This window comes from Pseudorasbora parva, unplaced genomic scaffold (assembly GCF_024679245.1).
Source record: "Pseudorasbora parva isolate DD20220531a unplaced genomic scaffold, ASM2467924v1 scaffold_33, whole genome shotgun sequence".
Classification (NCBI taxonomy): domain Eukaryota; kingdom Metazoa; phylum Chordata; class Actinopteri; order Cypriniformes; family Gobionidae; genus Pseudorasbora; species Pseudorasbora parva.
Window position 1 is genome coordinate 661,095 of NW_027125104.1, and position 22,662 is coordinate 683,756.

At 53.6% G+C, this 22,662-nt stretch overlaps 24 non-coding genes across 24 annotated transcripts; all 24 read left to right on the top strand.

The window, feature by feature from the left end:
- Positions 1 to 552: 552 nt before the first annotated feature.
- LOC137066654 (U2 spliceosomal RNA) lies at positions 553 to 743 on the top strand. The gene has a single exon (XR_010902555.1). It is a non-coding gene; the product is annotated as a U2 spliceosomal RNA (small nuclear RNA).
- Positions 744 to 1,211: 468 nt separating this feature from the next.
- LOC137067141 (U1 spliceosomal RNA) lies at positions 1,212 to 1,375 on the top strand. The gene has a single exon (XR_010902959.1). It is a non-coding gene; the product is annotated as a U1 spliceosomal RNA (small nuclear RNA).
- A 1,033-nt stretch (positions 1,376 to 2,408) lies between these two features.
- LOC137066655 (U2 spliceosomal RNA) lies at positions 2,409 to 2,599 on the top strand. The gene has a single exon (XR_010902556.1). It is a non-coding gene; the product is annotated as a U2 spliceosomal RNA (small nuclear RNA).
- A 468-nt stretch (positions 2,600 to 3,067) lies between these two features.
- LOC137067142 (U1 spliceosomal RNA) lies at positions 3,068 to 3,231 on the top strand. Its single transcript, XR_010902960.1, has one exon. It is a non-coding gene; the product is annotated as a U1 spliceosomal RNA (small nuclear RNA).
- A 1,033-nt stretch (positions 3,232 to 4,264) lies between these two features.
- On the top strand, positions 4,265 to 4,455 carry LOC137066656 (U2 spliceosomal RNA). Its single transcript, XR_010902557.1, has one exon. It is a non-coding gene; the product is annotated as a U2 spliceosomal RNA (small nuclear RNA).
- Positions 4,456 to 4,923: 468 nt separating this feature from the next.
- Positions 4,924 to 5,087, top strand: LOC137067143 (U1 spliceosomal RNA). The gene has a single exon (XR_010902961.1). It is a non-coding gene; the product is annotated as a U1 spliceosomal RNA (small nuclear RNA).
- Positions 5,088 to 6,120: 1,033 nt separating this feature from the next.
- On the top strand, positions 6,121 to 6,311 carry LOC137066659 (U2 spliceosomal RNA). The gene has a single exon (XR_010902559.1). It is a non-coding gene; the product is annotated as a U2 spliceosomal RNA (small nuclear RNA).
- A 468-nt stretch (positions 6,312 to 6,779) lies between these two features.
- LOC137067145 (U1 spliceosomal RNA) lies at positions 6,780 to 6,943 on the top strand. Its single transcript, XR_010902962.1, has one exon. It is a non-coding gene; the product is annotated as a U1 spliceosomal RNA (small nuclear RNA).
- A 1,033-nt stretch (positions 6,944 to 7,976) lies between these two features.
- Positions 7,977 to 8,167, top strand: LOC137066660 (U2 spliceosomal RNA). Its single transcript, XR_010902560.1, has one exon. It is a non-coding gene; the product is annotated as a U2 spliceosomal RNA (small nuclear RNA).
- Positions 8,168 to 8,635: 468 nt separating this feature from the next.
- Positions 8,636 to 8,799, top strand: LOC137067146 (U1 spliceosomal RNA). Its single transcript, XR_010902963.1, has one exon. It is a non-coding gene; the product is annotated as a U1 spliceosomal RNA (small nuclear RNA).
- Positions 8,800 to 9,832: 1,033 nt separating this feature from the next.
- Positions 9,833 to 10,023, top strand: LOC137066661 (U2 spliceosomal RNA). The gene has a single exon (XR_010902561.1). It is a non-coding gene; the product is annotated as a U2 spliceosomal RNA (small nuclear RNA).
- Positions 10,024 to 10,491: 468 nt separating this feature from the next.
- LOC137067147 (U1 spliceosomal RNA) lies at positions 10,492 to 10,655 on the top strand. Its single transcript, XR_010902964.1, has one exon. It is a non-coding gene; the product is annotated as a U1 spliceosomal RNA (small nuclear RNA).
- Positions 10,656 to 11,688: 1,033 nt separating this feature from the next.
- On the top strand, positions 11,689 to 11,879 carry LOC137066662 (U2 spliceosomal RNA). The gene has a single exon (XR_010902562.1). It is a non-coding gene; the product is annotated as a U2 spliceosomal RNA (small nuclear RNA).
- A 468-nt stretch (positions 11,880 to 12,347) lies between these two features.
- LOC137067148 (U1 spliceosomal RNA) lies at positions 12,348 to 12,511 on the top strand. Its single transcript, XR_010902965.1, has one exon. It is a non-coding gene; the product is annotated as a U1 spliceosomal RNA (small nuclear RNA).
- A 1,033-nt stretch (positions 12,512 to 13,544) lies between these two features.
- LOC137066663 (U2 spliceosomal RNA) lies at positions 13,545 to 13,735 on the top strand. The gene has a single exon (XR_010902563.1). It is a non-coding gene; the product is annotated as a U2 spliceosomal RNA (small nuclear RNA).
- Positions 13,736 to 14,203: 468 nt separating this feature from the next.
- LOC137067149 (U1 spliceosomal RNA) lies at positions 14,204 to 14,367 on the top strand. The gene has a single exon (XR_010902966.1). It is a non-coding gene; the product is annotated as a U1 spliceosomal RNA (small nuclear RNA).
- Positions 14,368 to 15,400: 1,033 nt separating this feature from the next.
- Positions 15,401 to 15,591, top strand: LOC137066665 (U2 spliceosomal RNA). Its single transcript, XR_010902565.1, has one exon. It is a non-coding gene; the product is annotated as a U2 spliceosomal RNA (small nuclear RNA).
- Positions 15,592 to 16,059: 468 nt separating this feature from the next.
- LOC137067354 (U1 spliceosomal RNA) lies at positions 16,060 to 16,223 on the top strand. Its single transcript, XR_010903152.1, has one exon. It is a non-coding gene; the product is annotated as a U1 spliceosomal RNA (small nuclear RNA).
- A 1,033-nt stretch (positions 16,224 to 17,256) lies between these two features.
- On the top strand, positions 17,257 to 17,447 carry LOC137066666 (U2 spliceosomal RNA). The gene has a single exon (XR_010902566.1). It is a non-coding gene; the product is annotated as a U2 spliceosomal RNA (small nuclear RNA).
- Positions 17,448 to 17,915: 468 nt separating this feature from the next.
- Positions 17,916 to 18,079, top strand: LOC137067150 (U1 spliceosomal RNA). Its single transcript, XR_010902967.1, has one exon. It is a non-coding gene; the product is annotated as a U1 spliceosomal RNA (small nuclear RNA).
- A 1,033-nt stretch (positions 18,080 to 19,112) lies between these two features.
- LOC137066667 (U2 spliceosomal RNA) lies at positions 19,113 to 19,303 on the top strand. Its single transcript, XR_010902567.1, has one exon. It is a non-coding gene; the product is annotated as a U2 spliceosomal RNA (small nuclear RNA).
- A 468-nt stretch (positions 19,304 to 19,771) lies between these two features.
- On the top strand, positions 19,772 to 19,935 carry LOC137067152 (U1 spliceosomal RNA). The gene has a single exon (XR_010902969.1). It is a non-coding gene; the product is annotated as a U1 spliceosomal RNA (small nuclear RNA).
- Positions 19,936 to 20,968: 1,033 nt separating this feature from the next.
- Positions 20,969 to 21,159, top strand: LOC137066668 (U2 spliceosomal RNA). The gene has a single exon (XR_010902568.1). It is a non-coding gene; the product is annotated as a U2 spliceosomal RNA (small nuclear RNA).
- Positions 21,160 to 21,627: 468 nt separating this feature from the next.
- LOC137067153 (U1 spliceosomal RNA) lies at positions 21,628 to 21,791 on the top strand. Its single transcript, XR_010902970.1, has one exon. It is a non-coding gene; the product is annotated as a U1 spliceosomal RNA (small nuclear RNA).
- The last annotated feature ends 871 nt before the right edge of the window (positions 21,792 to 22,662 follow it).

The window sequence follows — 22,662 nt, forward strand, 5'->3', positions numbered from 1 at the left end:
GAAATTGTCTCGTTCCGTCCAAGAGCTATAGCCGTTCTAGCAGACCCCGCCTCGCCCAGCCCGTAGGTTTCGGCCTGCCGCCGCCAAGCTGAATCGAAATTCCCACTTTTTTTCCGATCTGGACGGACAGTCAGACTCCAGAGAATCTTTCTGCACTGGTTTGGGCCAGATCGGGCAAAAGACCTAGGACTAGTGTGCAAAAGTAGGTTTTTCACAAAATCCCAAATACCCGAAAATTTCGCCAGCGCAACCTTCGAATCCGAGGCATGCGTCTCGCTCGGCTCGAGCCAAGGATTCCGATGATATAAGACACTTGGTTCTGCGGCGTGCGGTTTGGGAGCTACGAGCCATTTCGTACTTTCGGTGGCTGTAGCGCCACCGCCGGGCCCATCGGGGGGCCAGCCTTGGTGATGTTGTAGAGCGAGTGGCTAGTACCATCCCTCAAAGTTTCAGGTCTCTACGACGTACGGCCTTTGCCAACCCTCCCCCCCCTCACCGCTTCCCAGATGGGCGTCGCCTTTGCCGGCTCCCCTGCCGCTGCGTCATTGTGTCATCGCTTCTCGGCCTTTTGGCTAAGATCAAGTGTAGTATCTGTTCTTATCAGTTTAATATCTGATACGTCCCCTATCCGGGGACTGCATATTAAATTGATTTTTGGCACATGGAGCCGGAACCGGGGCTTGCTCCGTCCACTCCACGCATCGACCTGGTATTGCAGTGCCTCCAGGAACGGTGTGCTTCCCCTTTTTGGGGACTGCGAATTGTTGTGACTAATAGAAGAACCAACAACACCACTGGAATTTTGTCAGAGAATACAGAAATACGCAGGAAGCGCATACAGAATGACGATGAGGTGACCGTTGACGATGACCGTGCCACAGAGAAAGCAGCAAGCTGCGGTCATATGAGCATAGGGAAAAAAGAAGAACAAAAGCGTCGGTTGCCGGCCGGCTGACTCATCACCGTCACAGCACGTTTTTTGATGTCCCTCTTATTTGAGAGTCTTTACCAACGAGCTGATGAGTCGAATCGGGGGTTTGTGTTGGATGGATTAGGGACACCTGATTCAAATCAAGGTCAGGCACGCACGCACGCAGCAGTCAAGCAATGGAAGGTGCCCCGTCCTTCCTTTTCTTGGGGGAGGGGAAGGTCACCGTGTTTGAGGATGGCGAAGGGGGATAGGGCGCCTCTGCCTGGAGGCCAGGCAACTCATACTTACCTGGCAGGGGAGACACCATGATCAGGAAGGTGGTTCACCCAGGGCGAGGCTCGGCCATTGCACTCCGGTTGTGCTGACCCCTGCGAATTCCCCAAATGTGGGAATCTCGACTGCATAATTTATGGTAGTGGGGGACTGCGTTCGCGCTCTCCCCTGTACACACTGGTTAAAAGCAGATAGCGTGGAGGGAAAAAGCGTGCGGTTCTTGACGCTTGTGGCGCCGCCCACTGCCCCAAAGGGTGAAGTTGCACCAGTTTTGTTATGTTTCTGTCTCTTTCTGCTGTGTCAGCCAGTGACCCGGAGAGTTCAGAGAACTGAACTGCGTCTGTTTTCATCGAGGTTGTCGAAACCTGCGACCGGTTTGCCGAATGTGGTTTTTCCCACAAACTTTGATATTCAACGGACGAGTTGATTGACAGCAGTGGTCCCAAAGGCAAAGTTGTTCGGATGGAGGTTTTCTGTCGTATGGTACGACTGTCTCGTGCGCGTGCTGTGAAAAAGCACGCGACATACGTTCGCCTATAGCCGCTCTCATGTTGTTGCTTTTTCATTTTAAAGCGCCACTAGGTGGCCATTCACCGCGTCCTTTCTCGCCTGACCCCAGACTGAGCCCGTGCACGGGTGTACCGGCTTGGGTGAAATTGTCTCGTTCCGTCCAAGAGCTATAGCCGTTCTAGCAGACCCCGCCTCGCCCAGCCCGTAGGTTTCGGCCTGCCGCCGCCAAGCTGAATCGAAATTCCCACTTTTTTTCCGATCTGGACGGACAGTCAGACTCCAGAGAATCTTTCTGCACTGGTTTGGGCCAGATCGGGCAAAAGACCTAGGACTAGTGTGCAAAAGTAGGTTTTTCACAAAATCCCAAATACCCGAAAATTTCGCCAGCGCAACCTTCGAATCCGAGGCATGCGTCTCGCTCGGCTCGAGCCAAGGATTCCGATGATATAAGACACTTGGTTCTGCGGCGTGCGGTTTGGGAGCTACGAGCCATTTCGTACTTTCGGTGGCTGTAGCGCCACCGCCGGGCCCATCGGGGGGCCAGCCTTGGTGATGTTGTAGAGCGAGTGGCTAGTACCATCCCTCAAAGTTTCAGGTCTCTACGACGTACGGCCTTTGCCAACCCTCCCCCCCCTCACCGCTTCCCAGATGGGCGTCGCCTTTGCCGGCTCCCCTGCCGCTGCGTCATTGTGTCATCGCTTCTCGGCCTTTTGGCTAAGATCAAGTGTAGTATCTGTTCTTATCAGTTTAATATCTGATACGTCCCCTATCCGGGGACTGCATATTAAATTGATTTTTGGCACATGGAGCCGGAACCGGGGCTTGCTCCGTCCACTCCACGCATCGACCTGGTATTGCAGTGCCTCCAGGAACGGTGTGCTTCCCCTTTTTGGGGACTGCGAATTGTTGTGACTAATAGAAGAACCAACAACACCACTGGAATTTTGTCAGAGAATACAGAAATACGCAGGAAGCGCATACAGAATGACGATGAGGTGACCGTTGACGATGACCGTGCCACAGAGAAAGCAGCAAGCTGCGGTCATATGAGCATAGGGAAAAAAGAAGAACAAAAGCGTCGGTTGCCGGCCGGCTGACTCATCACCGTCACAGCACGTTTTTTGATGTCCCTCTTATTTGAGAGTCTTTACCAACGAGCTGATGAGTCGAATCGGGGGTTTGTGTTGGATGGATTAGGGACACCTGATTCAAATCAAGGTCAGGCACGCACGCACGCAGCAGTCAAGCAATGGAAGGTGCCCCGTCCTTCCTTTTCTTGGGGGAGGGGAAGGTCACCGTGTTTGAGGATGGCGAAGGGGGATAGGGCGCCTCTGCCTGGAGGCCAGGCAACTCATACTTACCTGGCAGGGGAGACACCATGATCAGGAAGGTGGTTCACCCAGGGCGAGGCTCGGCCATTGCACTCCGGTTGTGCTGACCCCTGCGAATTCCCCAAATGTGGGAATCTCGACTGCATAATTTATGGTAGTGGGGGACTGCGTTCGCGCTCTCCCCTGTACACACTGGTTAAAAGCAGATAGCGTGGAGGGAAAAAGCGTGCGGTTCTTGACGCTTGTGGCGCCGCCCACTGCCCCAAAGGGTGAAGTTGCACCAGTTTTGTTATGTTTCTGTCTCTTTCTGCTGTGTCAGCCAGTGACCCGGAGAGTTCAGAGAACTGAACTGCGTCTGTTTTCATCGAGGTTGTCGAAACCTGCGACCGGTTTGCCGAATGTGGTTTTTCCCACAAACTTTGATATTCAACGGACGAGTTGATTGACAGCAGTGGTCCCAAAGGCAAAGTTGTTCGGATGGAGGTTTTCTGTCGTATGGTACGACTGTCTCGTGCGCGTGCTGTGAAAAAGCACGCGACATACGTTCGCCTATAGCCGCTCTCATGTTGTTGCTTTTTCATTTTAAAGCGCCACTAGGTGGCCATTCACCGCGTCCTTTCTCGCCTGACCCCAGACTGAGCCCGTGCACGGGTGTACCGGCTTGGGTGAAATTGTCTCGTTCCGTCCAAGAGCTATAGCCGTTCTAGCAGACCCCGCCTCGCCCAGCCCGTAGGTTTCGGCCTGCCGCCGCCAAGCTGAATCGAAATTCCCACTTTTTTTCCGATCTGGACGGACAGTCAGACTCCAGAGAATCTTTCTGCACTGGTTTGGGCCAGATCGGGCAAAAGACCTAGGACTAGTGTGCAAAAGTAGGTTTTTCACAAAATCCCAAATACCCGAAAATTTCGCCAGCGCAACCTTCGAATCCGAGGCATGCGTCTCGCTCGGCTCGAGCCAAGGATTCCGATGATATAAGACACTTGGTTCTGCGGCGTGCGGTTTGGGAGCTACGAGCCATTTCGTACTTTCGGTGGCTGTAGCGCCACCGCCGGGCCCATCGGGGGGCCAGCCTTGGTGATGTTGTAGAGCGAGTGGCTAGTACCATCCCTCAAAGTTTCAGGTCTCTACGACGTACGGCCTTTGCCAACCCTCCCCCCCCTCACCGCTTCCCAGATGGGCGTCGCCTTTGCCGGCTCCCCTGCCGCTGCGTCATTGTGTCATCGCTTCTCGGCCTTTTGGCTAAGATCAAGTGTAGTATCTGTTCTTATCAGTTTAATATCTGATACGTCCCCTATCCGGGGACTGCATATTAAATTGATTTTTGGCACATGGAGCCGGAACCGGGGCTTGCTCCGTCCACTCCACGCATCGACCTGGTATTGCAGTGCCTCCAGGAACGGTGTGCTTCCCCTTTTTGGGGACTGCGAATTGTTGTGACTAATAGAAGAACCAACAACACCACTGGAATTTTGTCAGAGAATACAGAAATACGCAGGAAGCGCATACAGAATGACGATGAGGTGACCGTTGACGATGACCGTGCCACAGAGAAAGCAGCAAGCTGCGGTCATATGAGCATAGGGAAAAAAGAAGAACAAAAGCGTCGGTTGCCGGCCGGCTGACTCATCACCGTCACAGCACGTTTTTTGATGTCCCTCTTATTTGAGAGTCTTTACCAACGAGCTGATGAGTCGAATCGGGGGTTTGTGTTGGATGGATTAGGGACACCTGATTCAAATCAAGGTCAGGCACGCACGCACGCAGCAGTCAAGCAATGGAAGGTGCCCCGTCCTTCCTTTTCTTGGGGGAGGGGAAGGTCACCGTGTTTGAGGATGGCGAAGGGGGATAGGGCGCCTCTGCCTGGAGGCCAGGCAACTCATACTTACCTGGCAGGGGAGACACCATGATCAGGAAGGTGGTTCACCCAGGGCGAGGCTCGGCCATTGCACTCCGGTTGTGCTGACCCCTGCGAATTCCCCAAATGTGGGAATCTCGACTGCATAATTTATGGTAGTGGGGGACTGCGTTCGCGCTCTCCCCTGTACACACTGGTTAAAAGCAGATAGCGTGGAGGGAAAAAGCGTGCGGTTCTTGACGCTTGTGGCGCCGCCCACTGCCCCAAAGGGTGAAGTTGCACCAGTTTTGTTATGTTTCTGTCTCTTTCTGCTGTGTCAGCCAGTGACCCGGAGAGTTCAGAGAACTGAACTGCGTCTGTTTTCATCGAGGTTGTCGAAACCTGCGACCGGTTTGCCGAATGTGGTTTTTCCCACAAACTTTGATATTCAACGGACGAGTTGATTGACAGCAGTGGTCCCAAAGGCAAAGTTGTTCGGATGGAGGTTTTCTGTCGTATGGTACGACTGTCTCGTGCGCGTGCTGTGAAAAAGCACGCGACATACGTTCGCCTATAGCCGCTCTCATGTTGTTGCTTTTTCATTTTAAAGCGCCACTAGGTGGCCATTCACCGCGTCCTTTCTCGCCTGACCCCAGACTGAGCCCGTGCACGGGTGTACCGGCTTGGGTGAAATTGTCTCGTTCCGTCCAAGAGCTATAGCCGTTCTAGCAGACCCCGCCTCGCCCAGCCCGTAGGTTTCGGCCTGCCGCCGCCAAGCTGAATCGAAATTCCCACTTTTTTTCCGATCTGGACGGACAGTCAGACTCCAGAGAATCTTTCTGCACTGGTTTGGGCCAGATCGGGCAAAAGACCTAGGACTAGTGTGCAAAAGTAGGTTTTTCACAAAATCCCAAATACCCGAAAATTTCGCCAGCGCAACCTTCGAATCCGAGGCATGCGTCTCGCTCGGCTCGAGCCAAGGATTCCGATGATATAAGACACTTGGTTCTGCGGCGTGCGGTTTGGGAGCTACGAGCCATTTCGTACTTTCGGTGGCTGTAGCGCCACCGCCGGGCCCATCGGGGGGCCAGCCTTGGTGATGTTGTAGAGCGAGTGGCTAGTACCATCCCTCAAAGTTTCAGGTCTCTACGACGTACGGCCTTTGCCAACCCTCCCCCCCCTCACCGCTTCCCAGATGGGCGTCGCCTTTGCCGGCTCCCCTGCCGCTGCGTCATTGTGTCATCGCTTCTCGGCCTTTTGGCTAAGATCAAGTGTAGTATCTGTTCTTATCAGTTTAATATCTGATACGTCCCCTATCCGGGGACTGCATATTAAATTGATTTTTGGCACATGGAGCCGGAACCGGGGCTTGCTCCGTCCACTCCACGCATCGACCTGGTATTGCAGTGCCTCCAGGAACGGTGTGCTTCCCCTTTTTGGGGACTGCGAATTGTTGTGACTAATAGAAGAACCAACAACACCACTGGAATTTTGTCAGAGAATACAGAAATACGCAGGAAGCGCATACAGAATGACGATGAGGTGACCGTTGACGATGACCATGCCACAGAGAAAGCAGCAAGCTGCGGTCATATGAGCATAGGGAAAAAAGAAGAACAAAAGCGTCGGTTGCCGGCCGGCTGACTCATCACCGTCACAGCACGTTTTTTGATGTCCCTCTTATTTGAGAGTCTTTACCAACGAGCTGATGAGTCGAATCAGGGGTTTGTGTTGGATGGATTAGGGACACCTGATTCAAATCAAGGTCAGGCACGCACGCACGCAGCAGTCAAGCAATGGAAGGTGCCCCGTCCTTCCTTTTCTTGGGGGAGGGGAAGGTCACCGTGTTTGAGGATGGCGAAGGGGGATAGGGCGCCTCTGCCTGGAGGCCAGGCAACTCATACTTACCTGGCAGGGGAGACACCATGATCAGGAAGGTGGTTCACCCAGGGCGAGGCTCGGCCATTGCACTCCGGTTGTGCTGACCCCTGCGAATTCCCCAAATGTGGGAATCTCGACTGCATAATTTATGGTAGTGGGGGACTGCGTTCGCGCTCTCCCCTGTACACACTGGTTAAAAGCAGATAGCGTGGAGGGAAAAAGCGTGCGGTTCTTGACGCTTGTGGCGCCGCCCACTGCCCCAAAGGGTGAAGTTGCACCAGTTTTGTTATGTTTCTGTCTCTTTCTGCTGTGTCAGCCAGTGACCCGGAGAGTTCAGAGAACTGAACTGCGTCTGTTTTCATCGAGGTTGTCGAAACCTGCGACCGGTTTGCCGAATGTGGTTTTTCCCACAAACTTTGATATTCAACGGACGAGTTGATTGACAGCAGTGGTCCCAAAGGCAAAGTTGTTCGGATGGAGGTTTTCTGTCGTATGGTACGACTGTCTCGTGCGCGTGCTGTGAAAAAGCACGCGACATACGTTCGCCTATAGCCGCTCTCATGTTGTTGCTTTTTCATTTTAAAGCGCCACTAGGTGGCCATTCACCGCGTCCTTTCTCGCCTGACCCCAGACTGAGCCCGTGCACGGGTGTACCGGCTTGGGTGAAATTGTCTCGTTCCGTCCAAGAGCTATAGCCGTTCTAGCAGACCCCGCCTCGCCCAGCCCGTAGGTTTCGGCCTGCCGCCGCCAAGCTGAATCGAAATTCCCACTTTTTTTCCGATCTGGACGGACAGTCAGACTCCAGAGAATCTTTCTGCACTGGTTTGGGCCAGATCGGGCAAAAGACCTAGGACTAGTGTGCAAAAGTAGGTTTTTCACAAAATCCCAAATACCCGAAAATTTCGCCAGCGCAACCTTCGAATCCGAGGCATGCGTCTCGCTCGGCTCGAGCCAAGGATTCCGATGATATAAGACACTTGGTTCTGCGGCGTGCGGTTTGGGAGCTACGAGCCATTTCGTACTTTCGGTGGCTGTAGCGCCACCGCCGGGCCCATCGGGGGGCCAGCCTTGGTGATGTTGTAGAGCGAGTGGCTAGTACCATCCCTCAAAGTTTCAGGTCTCTACGACGTACGGCCTTTGCCAACCCTCCCCCCCCTCACCGCTTCCCAGATGGGCGTCGCCTTTGCCGGCTCCCCTGCCGCTGCGTCATTATGTCATCGCTTCTCGGCCTTTTGGCTAAGATCAAGTGTAGTATCTGTTCTTATCAGTTTAATATCTGATACGTCCCCTATCCGGGGACTGCATATTAAATTGATTTTTGGCACATGGAGCCGGAACCGGGGCTTGCTCCGTCCACTCCACGCATCGACCTGGTATTGCAGTGCCTCCAGGAACGGTGTGCTTCCCCTTTTTGGGGACTGCGAATTGTTGTGACTAATAGAAGAACCAACAACACCACTGGAATTTTGTCAGAGAATACAGAAATACGCAGGAAGCGCATACAGAATGACGATGAGGTGACCGTTGACGATGACCGTGCCACAGAGAAAGCAGCAAGCTGCGGTCATATGAGCATAGGGAAAAAAGAAGAACAAAAGCGTCGGTTGCCGGCCGGCTGACTCATCACCGTCACAGCACGTTTTTTGATGTCCCTCTTATTTGAGAGTCTTTACCAACGAGCTGATGAGTCGAATCGGGGGTTTGTGTTGGATGGATTAGGGACACCTGATTCAAATCAAGGTCAGGCACGCACGCACGCAGCAGTCAAGCAATGGAAGGTGCCCCGTCCTTCCTTTTCTTGGGGGAGGGGAAGGTCACCGTGTTTGAGGATGGCGAAGGGGGATAGGGCGCCTCTGCCTGGAGGCCAGGCAACTCATACTTACCTGGCAGGGGAGACACCATGATCAGGAAGGTGGTTCACCCAGGGCGAGGCTCGGCCATTGCACTCCGGTTGTGCTGACCCCTGCGAATTCCCCAAATGTGGGAATCTCGACTGCATAATTTATGGTAGTGGGGGACTGCGTTCGCGCTCTCCCCTGTACACACTGGTTAAAAGCAGATAGCGTGGAGGGAAAAAGCGTGCGGTTCTTGACGCTTGTGGCGCCGCCCACTGCCCCAAAGGGTGAAGTTGCACCAGTTTTGTTATGTTTCTGTCTCTTTCTGCTGTGTCAGCCAGTGACCCGGAGAGTTCAGAGAACTGAACTGCGTCTGTTTTCATCGAGGTTGTCGAAACCTGCGACCGGTTTGCCGAATGTGGTTTTTCCCACAAACTTTGATATTCAACGGACGAGTTGATTGACAGCAGTGGTCCCAAAGGCAAAGTTGTTCGGATGGAGGTTTTCTGTCGTATGGTACGACTGTCTCGTGCGCGTGCTGTGAAAAAGCACGCGACATACGTTCGCCTATAGCCGCTCTCATGTTGTTGCTTTTTCATTTTAAAGCGCCACTAGGTGGCCATTCACCGCGTCCTTTCTCGCCTGACCCCAGACTGAGCCCGTGCACGGGTGTACCGGCTTGGGTGAAATTGTCTCGTTCCGTCCAAGAGCTATAGCCGTTCTAGCAGACCCCGCCTCGCCCAGCCCGTAGGTTTCGGCCTGCCGCCGCCAAGCTGAATCGAAATTCCCACTTTTTTTCCGATCTGGACGGACAGTCAGACTCCAGAGAATCTTTCTGCACTGGTTTGGGCCAGATCGGGCAAAAGACCTAGGACTAGTGTGCAAAAGTAGGTTTTTCACAAAATCCCAAATACCCGAAAATTTCGCCAGCGCAACCTTCGAATCCGAGGCATGCGTCTCGCTCGGCTCGAGCCAAGGATTCCGATGATATAAGACACTTGGTTCTGCGGCGTGCGGTTTGGGAGCTACGAGCCATTTCGTACTTTCGGTGGCTGTAGCGCCACCGCCGGGCCCATCGGGGGGCCAGCCTTGGTGATGTTGTAGAGCGAGTGGCTAGTACCATCCCTCAAAGTTTCAGGTCTCTACGACGTACGGCCTTTGCCAACCCTCCCCCCCCTCACCGCTTCCCAGATGGGCGTCGCCTTTGCCGGCTCCCCTGCCGCTGCGTCATTGTGTCATCGCTTCTCGGCCTTTTGGCTAAGATCAAGTGTAGTATCTGTTCTTATCAGTTTAATATCTGATACGTCCCCTATCCGGGGACTGCATATTAAATTGATTTTTGGCACATGGAGCCGGAACCGGGGCTTGCTCCGTCCACTCCACGCATCGACCTGGTATTGCAGTGCCTCCAGGAACGGTGTGCTTCCCCTTTTTGGGGACTGCGAATTGTTGTGACTAATAGAAGAACCAACAACACCACTGGAATTTTGTCAGAGAATACAGAAATACGCAGGAAGCGCATACAGAATGACGATGAGGTGACCGTTGACGATGACCGTGCCACAGAGAAAGCAGCAAGCTGCGGTCATATGAGCATAGGGAAAAAAGAAGAACAAAAGCGTCGGTTGCCGGCCGGCTGACTCATCACCGTCACAGCACGTTTTTTGATGTCCCTCTTATTTGAGAGTCTTTACCAACGAGCTGATGAGTCGAATCGGGGGTTTGTGTTGGATGGATTAGGGACACCTGATTCAAATCAAGGTCAGGCACGCACGCACGCAGCAGTCAAGCAATGGAAGGTGCCCCGTCCTTCCTTTTCTTGGGGGAGGGGAAGGTCACCGTGTTTGAGGATGGCGAAGGGGGATAGGGCGCCTCTGCCTGGAGGCCAGGCAACTCATACTTACCTGGCAGGGGAGACACCATGATCAGGAAGGTGGTTCACCCAGGGCGAGGCTCGGCCATTGCACTCCGGTTGTGCTGACCCCTGCGAATTCCCCAAATGTGGGAATCTCGACTGCATAATTTATGGTAGTGGGGGACTGCGTTCGCGCTCTCCCCTGTACACACTGGTTAAAAGCAGATAGCGTGGAGGGAAAAAGCGTGCGGTTCTTGACGCTTGTGGCGCCGCCCACTGCCCCAAAGGGTGAAGTTGCACCAGTTTTGTTATGTTTCTGTCTCTTTCTGCTGTGTCAGCCAGTGACCCGGAGAGTTCAGAGAACTGAACTGCGTCTGTTTTCATCGAGGTTGTCGAAACCTGCGACCGGTTTGCCGAATGTGGTTTTTCCCACAAACTTTGATATTCAACGGACGAGTTGATTGACAGCAGTGGTCCCAAAGGCAAAGTTGTTCGGATGGAGGTTTTCTGTCGTATGGTACGACTGTCTCGTGCGCGTGCTGTGAAAAAGCACGCGACATACGTTCGCCTATAGCCGCTCTCATGTTGTTGCTTTTTCATTTTAAAGCGCCACTAGGTGGCCATTCACCGCGTCCTTTCTCGCCTGACCCCAGACTGAGCCCGTGCACGGGTGTACCGGCTTGGGTGAAATTGTCTCGTTCCGTCCAAGAGCTATAGCCGTTCTAGCAGACCCCGCCTCGCCCAGCCCGTAGGTTTCGGCCTGCCGCCGCCAAGCTGAATCGAAATTCCCACTTTTTTTCCGATCTGGACGGACAGTCAGACTCCAGAGAATCTTTCTGCACTGGTTTGGGCCAGATCGGGCAAAAGACCTAGGACTAGTGTGCAAAAGTAGGTTTTTCACAAAATCCCAAATACCCGAAAATTTCGCCAGCGCAACCTTCGAATCCGAGGCATGCGTCTCGCTCGGCTCGAGCCAAGGATTCCGATGATATAAGACACTTGGTTCTGCGGCGTGCGGTTTGGGAGCTACGAGCCATTTCGTACTTTCGGTGGCTGTAGCGCCACCGCCGGGCCCATCGGGGGGCCAGCCTTGGTGATGTTGTAGAGCGAGTGGCTAGTACCATCCCTCAAAGTTTCAGGTCTCTACGACGTACGGCCTTTGCCAACCCTCCCCCCCCTCACCGCTTCCCAGATGGGCGTCGCCTTTGCCGGCTCCCCTGCCGCTGCGTCATTGTGTCATCGCTTCTCGGCCTTTTGGCTAAGATCAAGTGTAGTATCTGTTCTTATCAGTTTAATATCTGATACGTCCCCTATCCGGGGACTGCATATTAAATTGATTTTTGGCACATGGAGCCGGAACCGGGGCTTGCTCCGTCCACTCCACGCATCGACCTGGTATTGCAGTGCCTCCAGGAACGGTGTGCTTCCCCTTTTTGGGGACTGCGAATTGTTGTGACTAATAGAAGAACCAACAACACCACTGGAATTTTGTCAGAGAATACAGAAATACGCAGGAAGCGCATACAGAATGACGATGAGGTGACCGTTGACGATGACCGTGCCACAGAGAAAGCAGCAAGCTGCGGTCATATGAGCATAGGGAAAAAAGAAGAACAAAAGCGTCGGTTGCCGGCCGGCTGACTCATCACCGTCACAGCACGTTTTTTGATGTCCCTCTTATTTGAGAGTCTTTACCAACGAGCTGATGAGTCGAATCAGGGGTTTGTGTTGGATGGATTAGGGACACCTGATTCAAATCAAGGTCAGGCACGCACGCACGCAGCAGTCAAGCAATGGAAGGTGCCCCGTCCTTCCTTTTCTTGGGGGAGGGGAAGGTCACCGTGTTTGAGGATGGCGAAGGGGGATAGGGCGCCTCTGCCTGGAGGCCAGGCAACTCATACTTACCTGGCAGGGGAGACACCATGATCAGGAAGGTGGTTCACCCAGGGCGAGGCTCGGCCATTGCACTCCGGTTGTGCTGACCCCTGCGAATTCCCCAAATGTGGGAATCTCGACTGCATAATTTATGGTAGTGGGGGACTGCGTTCGCGCTCTCCCCTGTACACACTGGTTAAAAGCAGATAGCGTGGAGGGAAAAAGCGTGCGGTTCTTGACGCTTGTGGCGCCGCCCACTGCCCCAAAGGGTGAAGTTGCACCAGTTTTGTTATGTTTCTGTCTCTTTCTGCTGTGTCAGCCAGTGACCCGGAGAGTTCAGAGAACTGAACTGCGTCTGTTTTCATCGAGGTTGTCGAAACCTGCGACCGGTTTGCCGAATGTGGTTTTTCCCACAAACTTTGATATTCAACGGACGAGTTGATTGACAGCAGTGGTCCCAAAGGCAAAGTTGTTCGGATGGAGGTTTTCTGTCGTATGGTACGACTGTCTCGTGCGCGTGCTGTGAAAAAGCACGCGACATACGTTCGCCTATAGCCGCTCTCATGTTGTTGCTTTTTCATTTTAAAGCGCCACTAGGTGGCCATTCACCGCGTCCTTTCTCGCCTGACCCCAGACTGAGCCCGTGCACGGGTGTACCGGCTTGGGTGAAATTGTCTCGTTCCGTCCAAGAGCTATAGCCGTTCTAGCAGACCCCGCCTCGCCCAGCCCGTAGGTTTCGGCCTGCCGCCGCCAAGCTGAATCGAAATTCCCACTTTTTTTCCGATCTGGACGGACAGTCAGACTCCAGAGAATCTTTCTGCACTGGTTTGGGCCAGATCGGGCAAAAGACCTAGGACTAGTGTGCAAAAGTAGGTTTTTCACAAAATCCCAAATACCCGAAAATTTCGCCAGCGCAACCTTCGAATCCGAGGCATGCGTCTCGCTCGGCTCGAGCCAAGGATTCCGATGATATAAGACACTTGGTTCTGCGGCGTGCGGTTTGGGAGCTACGAGCCATTTCGTACTTTCGGTGGCTGTAGCGCCACCGCCGGGCCCATCGGGGGGCCAGCCTTGGTGATGTTGTAGAGCGAGTGGCTAGTACCATCCCTCAAAGTTTCAGGTCTCTACGACGTACGGCCTTTGCCAACCCTCCCCCCCCTCACCGCTTCCCAGATGGGCGTCGCCTTTGCCGGCTCCCCTGCCGCTGCGTCATTGTGTCATCGCTTCTCGGCCTTTTGGCTAAGATCAAGTGTAGTATCTGTTCTTATCAGTTTAATATCTGATACGTCCCCTATCCGGGGACTGCATATTAAATTGATTTTTGGCACATGGAGCCGGAACCGGGGCTTGCTCCGTCCACTCCACGCATCGACCTGGTATTGCAGTGCCTCCAGGAACGGTGTGCTTCCCCTTTTTGGGGACTGCGAATTGTTGTGACTAATAGAAGAACCAACAACACCACTGGAATTTTGTCAGAGAATACAGAAATACGCAGGAAGCGCATACAGAATGATGATGAGGTGACCGTTGACGATGACCGTGCCACAGAGAAAGCAGCAAGCTGCGGTCATATGAGCATAGGGAAAAAAGAAGAACAAAAGCGTCGGTTGCCGGCCGGCTGACTCATCACCGTCACAGCACGTTTTTTGATGTCCCTCTTATTTGAGAGTCTTTACCAACGAGCTGATGAGTCGAATCGGGGGTTTGTGTTGGATGGATTAGGGACACCTGATTCAAATCAAGGTCAGGCACGCACGCACGCAGCAGTCAAGCAATGGAAGGTGCCCCGTCCTTCCTTTTCTTGGGGGAGGGGAAGGTCACCGTGTTTGAGGATGGCGAAGGGGGATAGGGCGCCTCTGCCTGGAGGCCAGGCAACTCATACTTACCTGGCAGGGGAGACACCATGATCAGGAAGGTGGTTCACCCAGGGCGAGGCTCGGCCATTGCACTCCGGTTGTGCTGACCCCTGCGAATTCCCCAAATGTGGGAATCTCGACTGCATAATTTATGGTAGTGGGGGACTGCGTTCGCGCTCTCCCCTGTACACACTGGTTAAAAGCAGATAGCGTGGAGGGAAAAAGCGTGCGGTTCTTGACGCTTGTGGCGCCGCCCACTGCCCCAAAGGGTGAAGTTGCACCAGTTTTGTTATGTTTCTGTCTCTTTCTGCTGTGTCAGCCAGTGACCCGGAGAGTTCAGAGAACTGAACTGCGTCTGTTTTCATCGAGGTTGTCGAAACCTGCGACCGGTTTGCCGAATGTGGTTTTTCCCACAAACTTTGATATTCAACGGACGAGTTGATTGACAGCAGTGGTCCCAAAGGCAAAGTTGTTCGGATGGAGGTTTTCTGTCGTATGGTACGACTGTCTCGTGCGCGTGCTGTGAAAAAGCACGCGACATACGTTCGCCTATAGCCGCTCTCATGTTGTTGCTTTTTCATTTTAAAGCGCCACTAGGTGGCCATTCACCGCGTCCTTTCTCGCCTGACCCCAGACTGAGCCCGTGCACGGGTGTACCGGCTTGGGTGAAATTGTCTCGTTCCGTCCAAGAGCTATAGCCGTTCTAGCAGACCCCGCCTCGCCCAGCCCGTAGGTTTCGGCCTGCCGCCGCCAAGCTGAATCGAAATTCCCACTTTTTTTCCGATCTGGACGGACAGTCAGACTCCAGAGAATCTTTCTGCACTGGTTTGGGCCAGATCGGGCAAAAGACCTAGGACTAGTGTGCAAAAGTAGGTTTTTCACAAAATCCCAAATACCCGAAAATTTCGCCAGCGCAACCTTCGAATCCGAGGCATGCGTCTCGCTCGGCTCGAGCCAAGGATTCCGATGATATAAGACACTTGGTTCTGCGGCGTGCGGTTTGGGAGCTACGAGCCATTTCGTACTTTCGGTGGCTGTAGCGCCACCGCCGGGCCCATCGGGGGGCCAGCCTTGGTGATGTTGTAGAGCGAGTGGCTAGTACCATCCCTCAAAGTTTCAGGTCTCTACGACGTACGGCCTTTGCCAACCCTCCCCCCCCTCACAGCTTCCCAGATGGGCGTCGCCTTTGCCGGCTCCCCTGCCGCTGCGTCATTGTGTCATCGCTTCTCGGCCTTTTGGCTAAGATCAAGTGTAGTATCTGTTCTTATCAGTTTAATATCTGATACGTCCCCTATCCGGGGACTGCATATTAAATTGATTTTTGGCACATGGAGCCGGAACCGGGGCTTGCTCCGTCCACTCCACGCATCGACCTGGTATTGCAGTGCCTCCAGGAACGGTGTGCTTCCCCTTTTTGGGGACTGCGAATTGTTGTGACTAATAGAAGAACCAACAACACCACTGGAATTTTGTCAGAGAATACAGAAATACGCAGGAAGCGCATACAGAATGACGATGAGGTGACCGTTGACGATGACCGTGCCACAGAGAAAGCAGCAAGCTGCGGTCATATGAGCATAGGGAAAAAAGAAGAACAAAAGCGTCGGTTGCCGGCCGGCTGACTCATCACCGTCACAGCACGTTTTTTGATGTCCCTCTTATTTGAGAGTCTTTACCAACGAGCTGATGAGTCGAATCAGGGGTTTGTGTTGGATGGATTAGGGACACCTGATTCAAATCAAGGTCAGGCACGCACGCACGCAGCAGTCAAGCAATGGAAGGTGCCCCGTCCTTCCTTTTCTTGGGGGAGGGGAAGGTCACCGTGTTTGAGGATGGCGAAGGGGGATAGGGCGCCTCTGCCTGGAGGCCAGGCAACTCATACTTACCTGGCAGGGGAGACACCATGATCAGGAAGGTGGTTCACCCAGGGCGAGGCTCGGCCATTGCACTCCGGTTGTGCTGACCCCTGCGAATTCCCCAAATGTGGGAATCTCGACTGCATAATTTATGGTAGTGGGGGACTGCATTCGCGCTCTCCCCTGTACACACTGGTTAAAAGCAGATAGCGTGGAGGGAAAAAGCGTGCGGTTCTTGACGCTTGTGGCGCCGCCCACTGCCCCAAAGGGTGAAGTTGCACCAGTTTTGTTATGTTTCTGTCTCTTTCTGCTGTGTCAGCCAGTGACCCGGAGAGTTCAGAGAACTGAACTGCGTCTGTTTTCATCGAGGTTGTCGAAACCTGCGACCGGTTTGCCGAATGTGGTTTTTCCCACAAACTTTGATATTCAACGGACGAGTTGATTGACAGCAGTGGTCCCAAAGGCAAAGTTGTTCGGATGGAGGTTTTCTGTCGTATGGTACGACTGTCTCGTGCGCGTGCTGTGAAAAAGCACGCGACATACGTTCGCCTATAGCCGCTCTCATGTTGTTGCTTTTTCATTTTAAAGCGCCACTAGGTGGCCATTCACCGCGTCCTTTCTCGCCTGACCCCAGACTGAGCCCGTGCACGGGTGTACCGGCTTGGGTGAAATTGTCTCGTTCCGTCCAAGAGCTATAGCCGTTCTAGCAGACCCCGCCTCGCCCAGCCCGTAGGTTTCGGCCTGCCGCCGCCAAGCTGAATCGAAATTCCCACTTTTTTTCCGATCTGGACGGACAGTCAGACTCCAGAGAATCTTTCTGCACTGGTTTGGGCCAGATCGGGCAAAAGACCTAGGACTAGTGTGCAAAAGTAGGTTTTTCACAAAATCCCAAATACCCGAAAATTTCGCCAGCGCAACCTTCGAATCCGAGGCATGCGTCTCGCTCGGCTCGAGCCAAGGATTCCGATGATATAAGACACTTGGTTCTGCGGCGTGCGGTTTGGGAGCTACGAGCCATTTCGTACTTTCGGTGGCTGTAGCGCCACCGCCGGGCCCATCGGGGGGCCAGCCTTGGTGATGTTGTAGAGCGAGTGGCTAGTACCATCCCTCAAAGTTTCAGGTCTCTACGACGTACGGCCTTTGCCAACCCTCCCCCCCCTCACCGCTTCCCAGATGGGCGTCGCCTTTGCCGGCTCCCCTGCCGCTGCGTCATTGTGTCATCGCTTCTCGGCCTTTTGGCTAAGATCAAGTGTAGTATCTGTTCTTATCAGTTTAATATCTGATACGTCCCCTATCCGGGGACTGCATATTAAATTGATTTTTGGCACATGGAGCCGGAACCGGGGCTTGCTCCGTCCACTCCACGCATCGACCTGGTATTGCAGTGCCTCCAGGAACGGTGTGCTTCCCCTTTTTGGGGACTGCGAATTGTTGTGACTAATAGAAGAACCAACAACACCACTGGAATTTTGTCAGAGAATACAGAAATACGCAGGAAGCGCATACAGAATGACGATGAGGTGACCGTTGACGATGACCGTGCCACAGAGAAAGCAGCAAGCTGCGGTCATATGAGCATAGGGAAAAAAGAAGAACAAAAGCGTCGGTTGCCGGCCGGCTGACTCATCACCGTCACAGCACGTTTTTTGATGTCCCTCTTATTTGAGAGTCTTTACCAACGAGCTGATGAGTCGAATCGGGGGTTTGTGTTGGATGGATTAGGGACACCTGATTCAAATCAAGGTCAGGCACGCACGCACGCAGCAGTCAAGCAATGGAAGGTGCCCCGTCCTTCCTTTTCTTGGGGGAGGGGAAGGTCACCGTGTTTGAGGATGGCGAAGGGGGATAGGGCGCCTCTGCCTGGAGGCCAGGCAACTCATACTTACCTGGCAGGGGAGACACCATGATCAGGAAGGTGGTTCACCCAGGGCGAGGCTCGGCCATTGCACTCCGGTTGTGCTGACCCCTGCGAATTCCCCAAATGTGGGAATCTCGACTGCATAATTTATGGTAGTGGGGGACTGCGTTCGCGCTCTCCCCTGTACACACTGGTTAAAAGCAGATAGCGTGGAGGGAAAAAGCGTGCGGTTCTTGACGCTTGTGGCGCCGCCCACTGCCCCAAAGGGTGAAGTTGCACCAGTTTTGTTATGTTTCTGTCTCTTTCTGCTGTGTCAGCCAGTGACCCGGAGAGTTCAGAGAACTGAACTGCGTCTGTTTTCATCGAGGTTGTCGAAACCTGCGACCGGTTTGCCGAATGTGGTTTTTCCCACAAACTTTGATATTCAACGGACGAGTTGATTGACAGCAGTGGTCCCAAAGGCAAAGTTGTTCGGATGGAGGTTTTCTGTCGTATGGTACGACTGTCTCGTGCGCGTGCTGTGAAAAAGCACGCGACATACGTTCGCCTATAGCCGCTCTCATGTTGTTGCTTTTTCATTTTAAAGCGCCACTAGGTGGCCATTCACCGCGTCCTTTCTCGCCTGACCCCAGACTGAGCCCGTGCACGGGTGTACCGGCTTGGGTGAAATTGTCTCGTTCCGTCCAAGAGCTATAGCCGTTCTAGCAGACCCCGCCTCGCCCAGCCCGTAGGTTTCGGCCTGCCGCCGCCAAGCTGAATCGAAATTCCCACTTTTTTTCCGATCTGGACGGACAGTCAGACTCCAGAGAATCTTTCTGCACTGGTTTGGGCCAGATCGGGCAAAAGACCTAGGACTAGTGTGCAAAAGTAGGTTTTTCACAAAATCCCAAATACCCGAAAATTTCGCCAGCGCAACCTTCGAATCCGAGGCATGCGTCTCGCTCGGCTCGAGCCAAGGATTCCGATGATATAAGACACTTGGTTCTGCGGCGTGCGGTTTGGGAGCTACGAGCCATTTCGTACTTTCGGTGGCTGTAGCGCCACCGCCGGGCCCATCGGGGGGCCAGCCTTGGTGATGTTGTAGAGCGAGTGGCTAGTACCATCCCTCAAAGTTTCAGGTCTCTACGACGTACGGCCTTTGCCAACCCTCCCCCCCCTCACAGCTTCCCAGATGGGCGTCGCCTTTGCCGGCTCCCCTGCCGCTGCGTCATTGTGTCATCGCTTCTCGGCCTTTTGGCTAAGATCAAGTGTAGTATCTGTTCTTATCAGTTTAATATCTGATACGTCCCCTATCCGGGGACTGCATATTAAATTGATTTTTGGCACATGGAGCCGGAACCGGGGCTTGCTCCGTCCACTCCACGCATCGACCTGGTATTGCAGTGCCTCCAGGAACGGTGTGCTTCCCCTTTTTGGGGACTGCGAATTGTTGTGACTAATAGAAGAACCAACAACACCACTGGAATTTTGTCAGAGAATACAGAAATACGCAGGAAGCGCATACAGAATGACGATGAGGTGACCGTTGACGATGACCGTGCCACAGAGAAAGCAGCAAGCTGCGGTCATATGAGCATAGGGAAAAAAGAAGAACAAAAGCGTCGGTTGCCGGCCGGCTGACTCATCACCGTCACAGCACGTTTTTTGATGTCCCTCTTATTTGAGAGTCTTTACCAACGAGCTGATGAGTCGAATCAGGGGTTTGTGTTGGATGGATTAGGGACACCTGATTCAAATCAAGGTCAGGCACGCACGCACGCAGCAGTCAAGCAATGGAAGGTGCCCCGTCCTTCCTTTTCTTGGGGGAGGGGAAGGTCACCGTGTTTGAGGATGGCGAAGGGGGATAGGGCGCCTCTGCCTGGAGGCCAGGCAACTCATACTTACCTGGCAGGGGAGACACCATGATCAGGAAGGTGGTTCACCCAGGGCGAGGCTCGGCCATTGCACTCCGGTTGTGCTGACCCCTGCGAATTCCCCAAATGTGGGAATCTCGACTGCATAATTTATGGTAGTGGGGGACTGCGTTCGCGCTCTCCCCTGTACACACTGGTTAAAAGCAGATAGCGTGGAGGGAAAAAGCGTGCGGTTCTTGACGCTTGTGGCGCCGCCCACTGCCCCAAAGGGTGAAGTTGCACCAGTTTTGTTATGTTTCTGTCTCTTTCTGCTGTGTCAGCCAGTGACCCGGAGAGTTCAGAGAACTGAACTGCGTCTGTTTTCATCGAGGTTGTCGAAACCTGCGACCGGTTTGCCGAATGTGGTTTTTCCCACAAACTTTGATATTCAACGGACGAGTTGATTGACAGCAGTGGTCCCAAAGGCAAAGTTGTTCGGATGGAGGTTTTCTGTCGTATGGTACGACTGTCTCGTGCGCGTGCTGTGAAAAAGCACGCGACATACGTTCGCCTATAGCCGCTCTCATGTTGTTGCTTTTTCATTTTAAAGCGCCACTAGGTGGCCATTCACCGCGTCCTTTCTCGCCTGACCCCAGACTGAGCCCGTGCACGGGTGTACCGGCTTGGGTGAAATTGTCTCGTTCCGTCCAAGAGCTATAGCCGTTCTAGCAGACCCCGCCTCGCCCAGCCCGTAGGTTTCGGCCTGCCGCCGCCAAGCTGAATCGAAATTCCCACTTTTTTTCCGATCTGGACGGACAGTCAGACTCCAGAGAATCTTTCTGCACTGGTTTGGGCCAGATCGGGCAAAAGACCTAGGACTAGTGTGCAAAAGTAGGTTTTTCACAAAATCCCAAATACCCGAAAATTTCGCCAGCGCAACCTTCGAATCCGAGGCATGCGTCTCGCTCGGCTCGAGCCAAGGATTCCGATGATATAAGACACTTGGTTCTGCGGCGTGCGGTTTGGGAGCTACGAGCCATTTCGTACTTTCGGTGGCTGTAGCGCCACCGCCGGGCCCATCGGGGGGCCAGCCTTGGTGATGTTGTAGAGCGAGTGGCTAGTACCATCCCTCAAAGTTTCAGGTCTCTACGACGTACGGCCTTTGCCAACCCTCCCCCCCCTCACCGCTTCCCAGATGGGCGTCGCCTTTGCCGGCTCCCCTGCCGCTGCGTCATTGTGTCATCGCTTCTCGGCCTTTTGGCTAAGATCAAGTGTAGTATCTGTTCTTATCAGTTTAATATCTGATACGTCCCCTATCCGGGGACTGCATATTAAATTGATTTTTGGCACATGGAGCCGGAACCGGGGCTTGCTCCGTCCACTCCACGCATCGACCTGGTATTGCAGTGCCTCCAGGAACGGTGTGCTTCCCCTTTTTGGGGACTGCGAATTGTTGTGACTAATAGAAGAACCAACAACACCACTGGAATTTTGTCAGAGAATACAGAAATACGCAGGAAGCGCATACAGAATGACGATGAGGTGACCGTTGACGATGACCGTGCCACAGAGAAAGCAGCAAGCTGCGGTCATATGAGCATAGGGAAAAAAGAAGAACAAAAGCGTCGGTTGCCGGCCGGCTGACTCATCACCGTCACAGCACGTTTTTTGATGTCCCTCTTATTTGAGAGTCTTTACCAACGAGCTGATGAGTCGAATCGGGGGTTTGTGTTGGATGGATTAGGGACACCTGATTCAAATCAAGGTCAGGCACGCACGCACGCAGCAGTCAAGCAATGGAAGGTGCCCCGTCCTTCCTTTTCTTGGGGGAGGGGAAGGTCACCGTGTTTGAGGATGGCGAAGGGGGATAGGGCGCCTCTGCCTGGAGGCCAGGCAACTCATACTTACCTGGCAGGGGAGACACCATGATCAGGAAGGTGGTTCACCCAGGGCGAGGCTCGGCCATTGCACTCCGGTTGTGCTGACCCCTGCGAATTCCCCAAATGTGGGAATCTCGACTGCATAATTTATGGTAGTGGGGGACTGCGTTCGCGCTCTCCCCTGTACACACTGGTTAAAAGCAGATAGCGTGGAGGGAAAAAGCGTGCGGTTCTTGACGCTTGTGGCGCCGCCCACTGCCCCAAAGGGTGAAGTTGCACCAGTTTTGTTATGTTTCTGTCTCTTTCTGCTGTGTCAGCCAGTGACCCGGAGAGTTCAGAGAACTGAACTGCGTCTGTTTTCATCGAGGTTGTCGAAACCTGCGACCGGTTTGCCGAATGTGGTTTTTCCCACAAACTTTGATATTCAACGGACGAGTTGATTGACAGCAGTGGTCCCAAAGGCAAAGTTGTTCGGATGGAGGTTTTCTGTCGTATGGTACGACTGTCTCGTGCGCGTGCTGTGAAAAAGCACGCGACATACGTTCGCCTATAGCCGCTCTCATGTTGTTGCTTTTTCATTTTAAAGCGCCACTAGGTGGCCATTCACCGCGTCCTTTCTCGCCTGACCCCAGACTGAGCCCGTGCACGGGTGTACCGGCTTGGGTGAAATTGTCTCGTTCCGTCCAAGAGCTATAGCCGTTCTAGCAGACCCCGCCTCGCCCAGCCCGTAGGTTTCGGCCTGCCGCCGCCAAGCTGAATCGAAATTCCCACTTTTTTTCCGATCTGGACGGACAGTCAGACTCCAGAGAATCTTTCTGCACTGGTTTGGGCCAGATCGGGCAAAAGACCTAGGACTAGTGTGCAAAAGTAGGTTTTTCACAAAATCCCAAATACCCGAAAATTTCGCCAGCGCAACCTTCGAATCCGAGGCATGCGTCTCGCTCGGCTCGAGCCAAGGATTCCGATGATATAAGACACTTGGTTCTGCGGCGTGCGGTTTGGGAGCTACGAGCCATTTCGTACTTTCGGTGGCTGTAGCGCCACCGCCGGGCCCA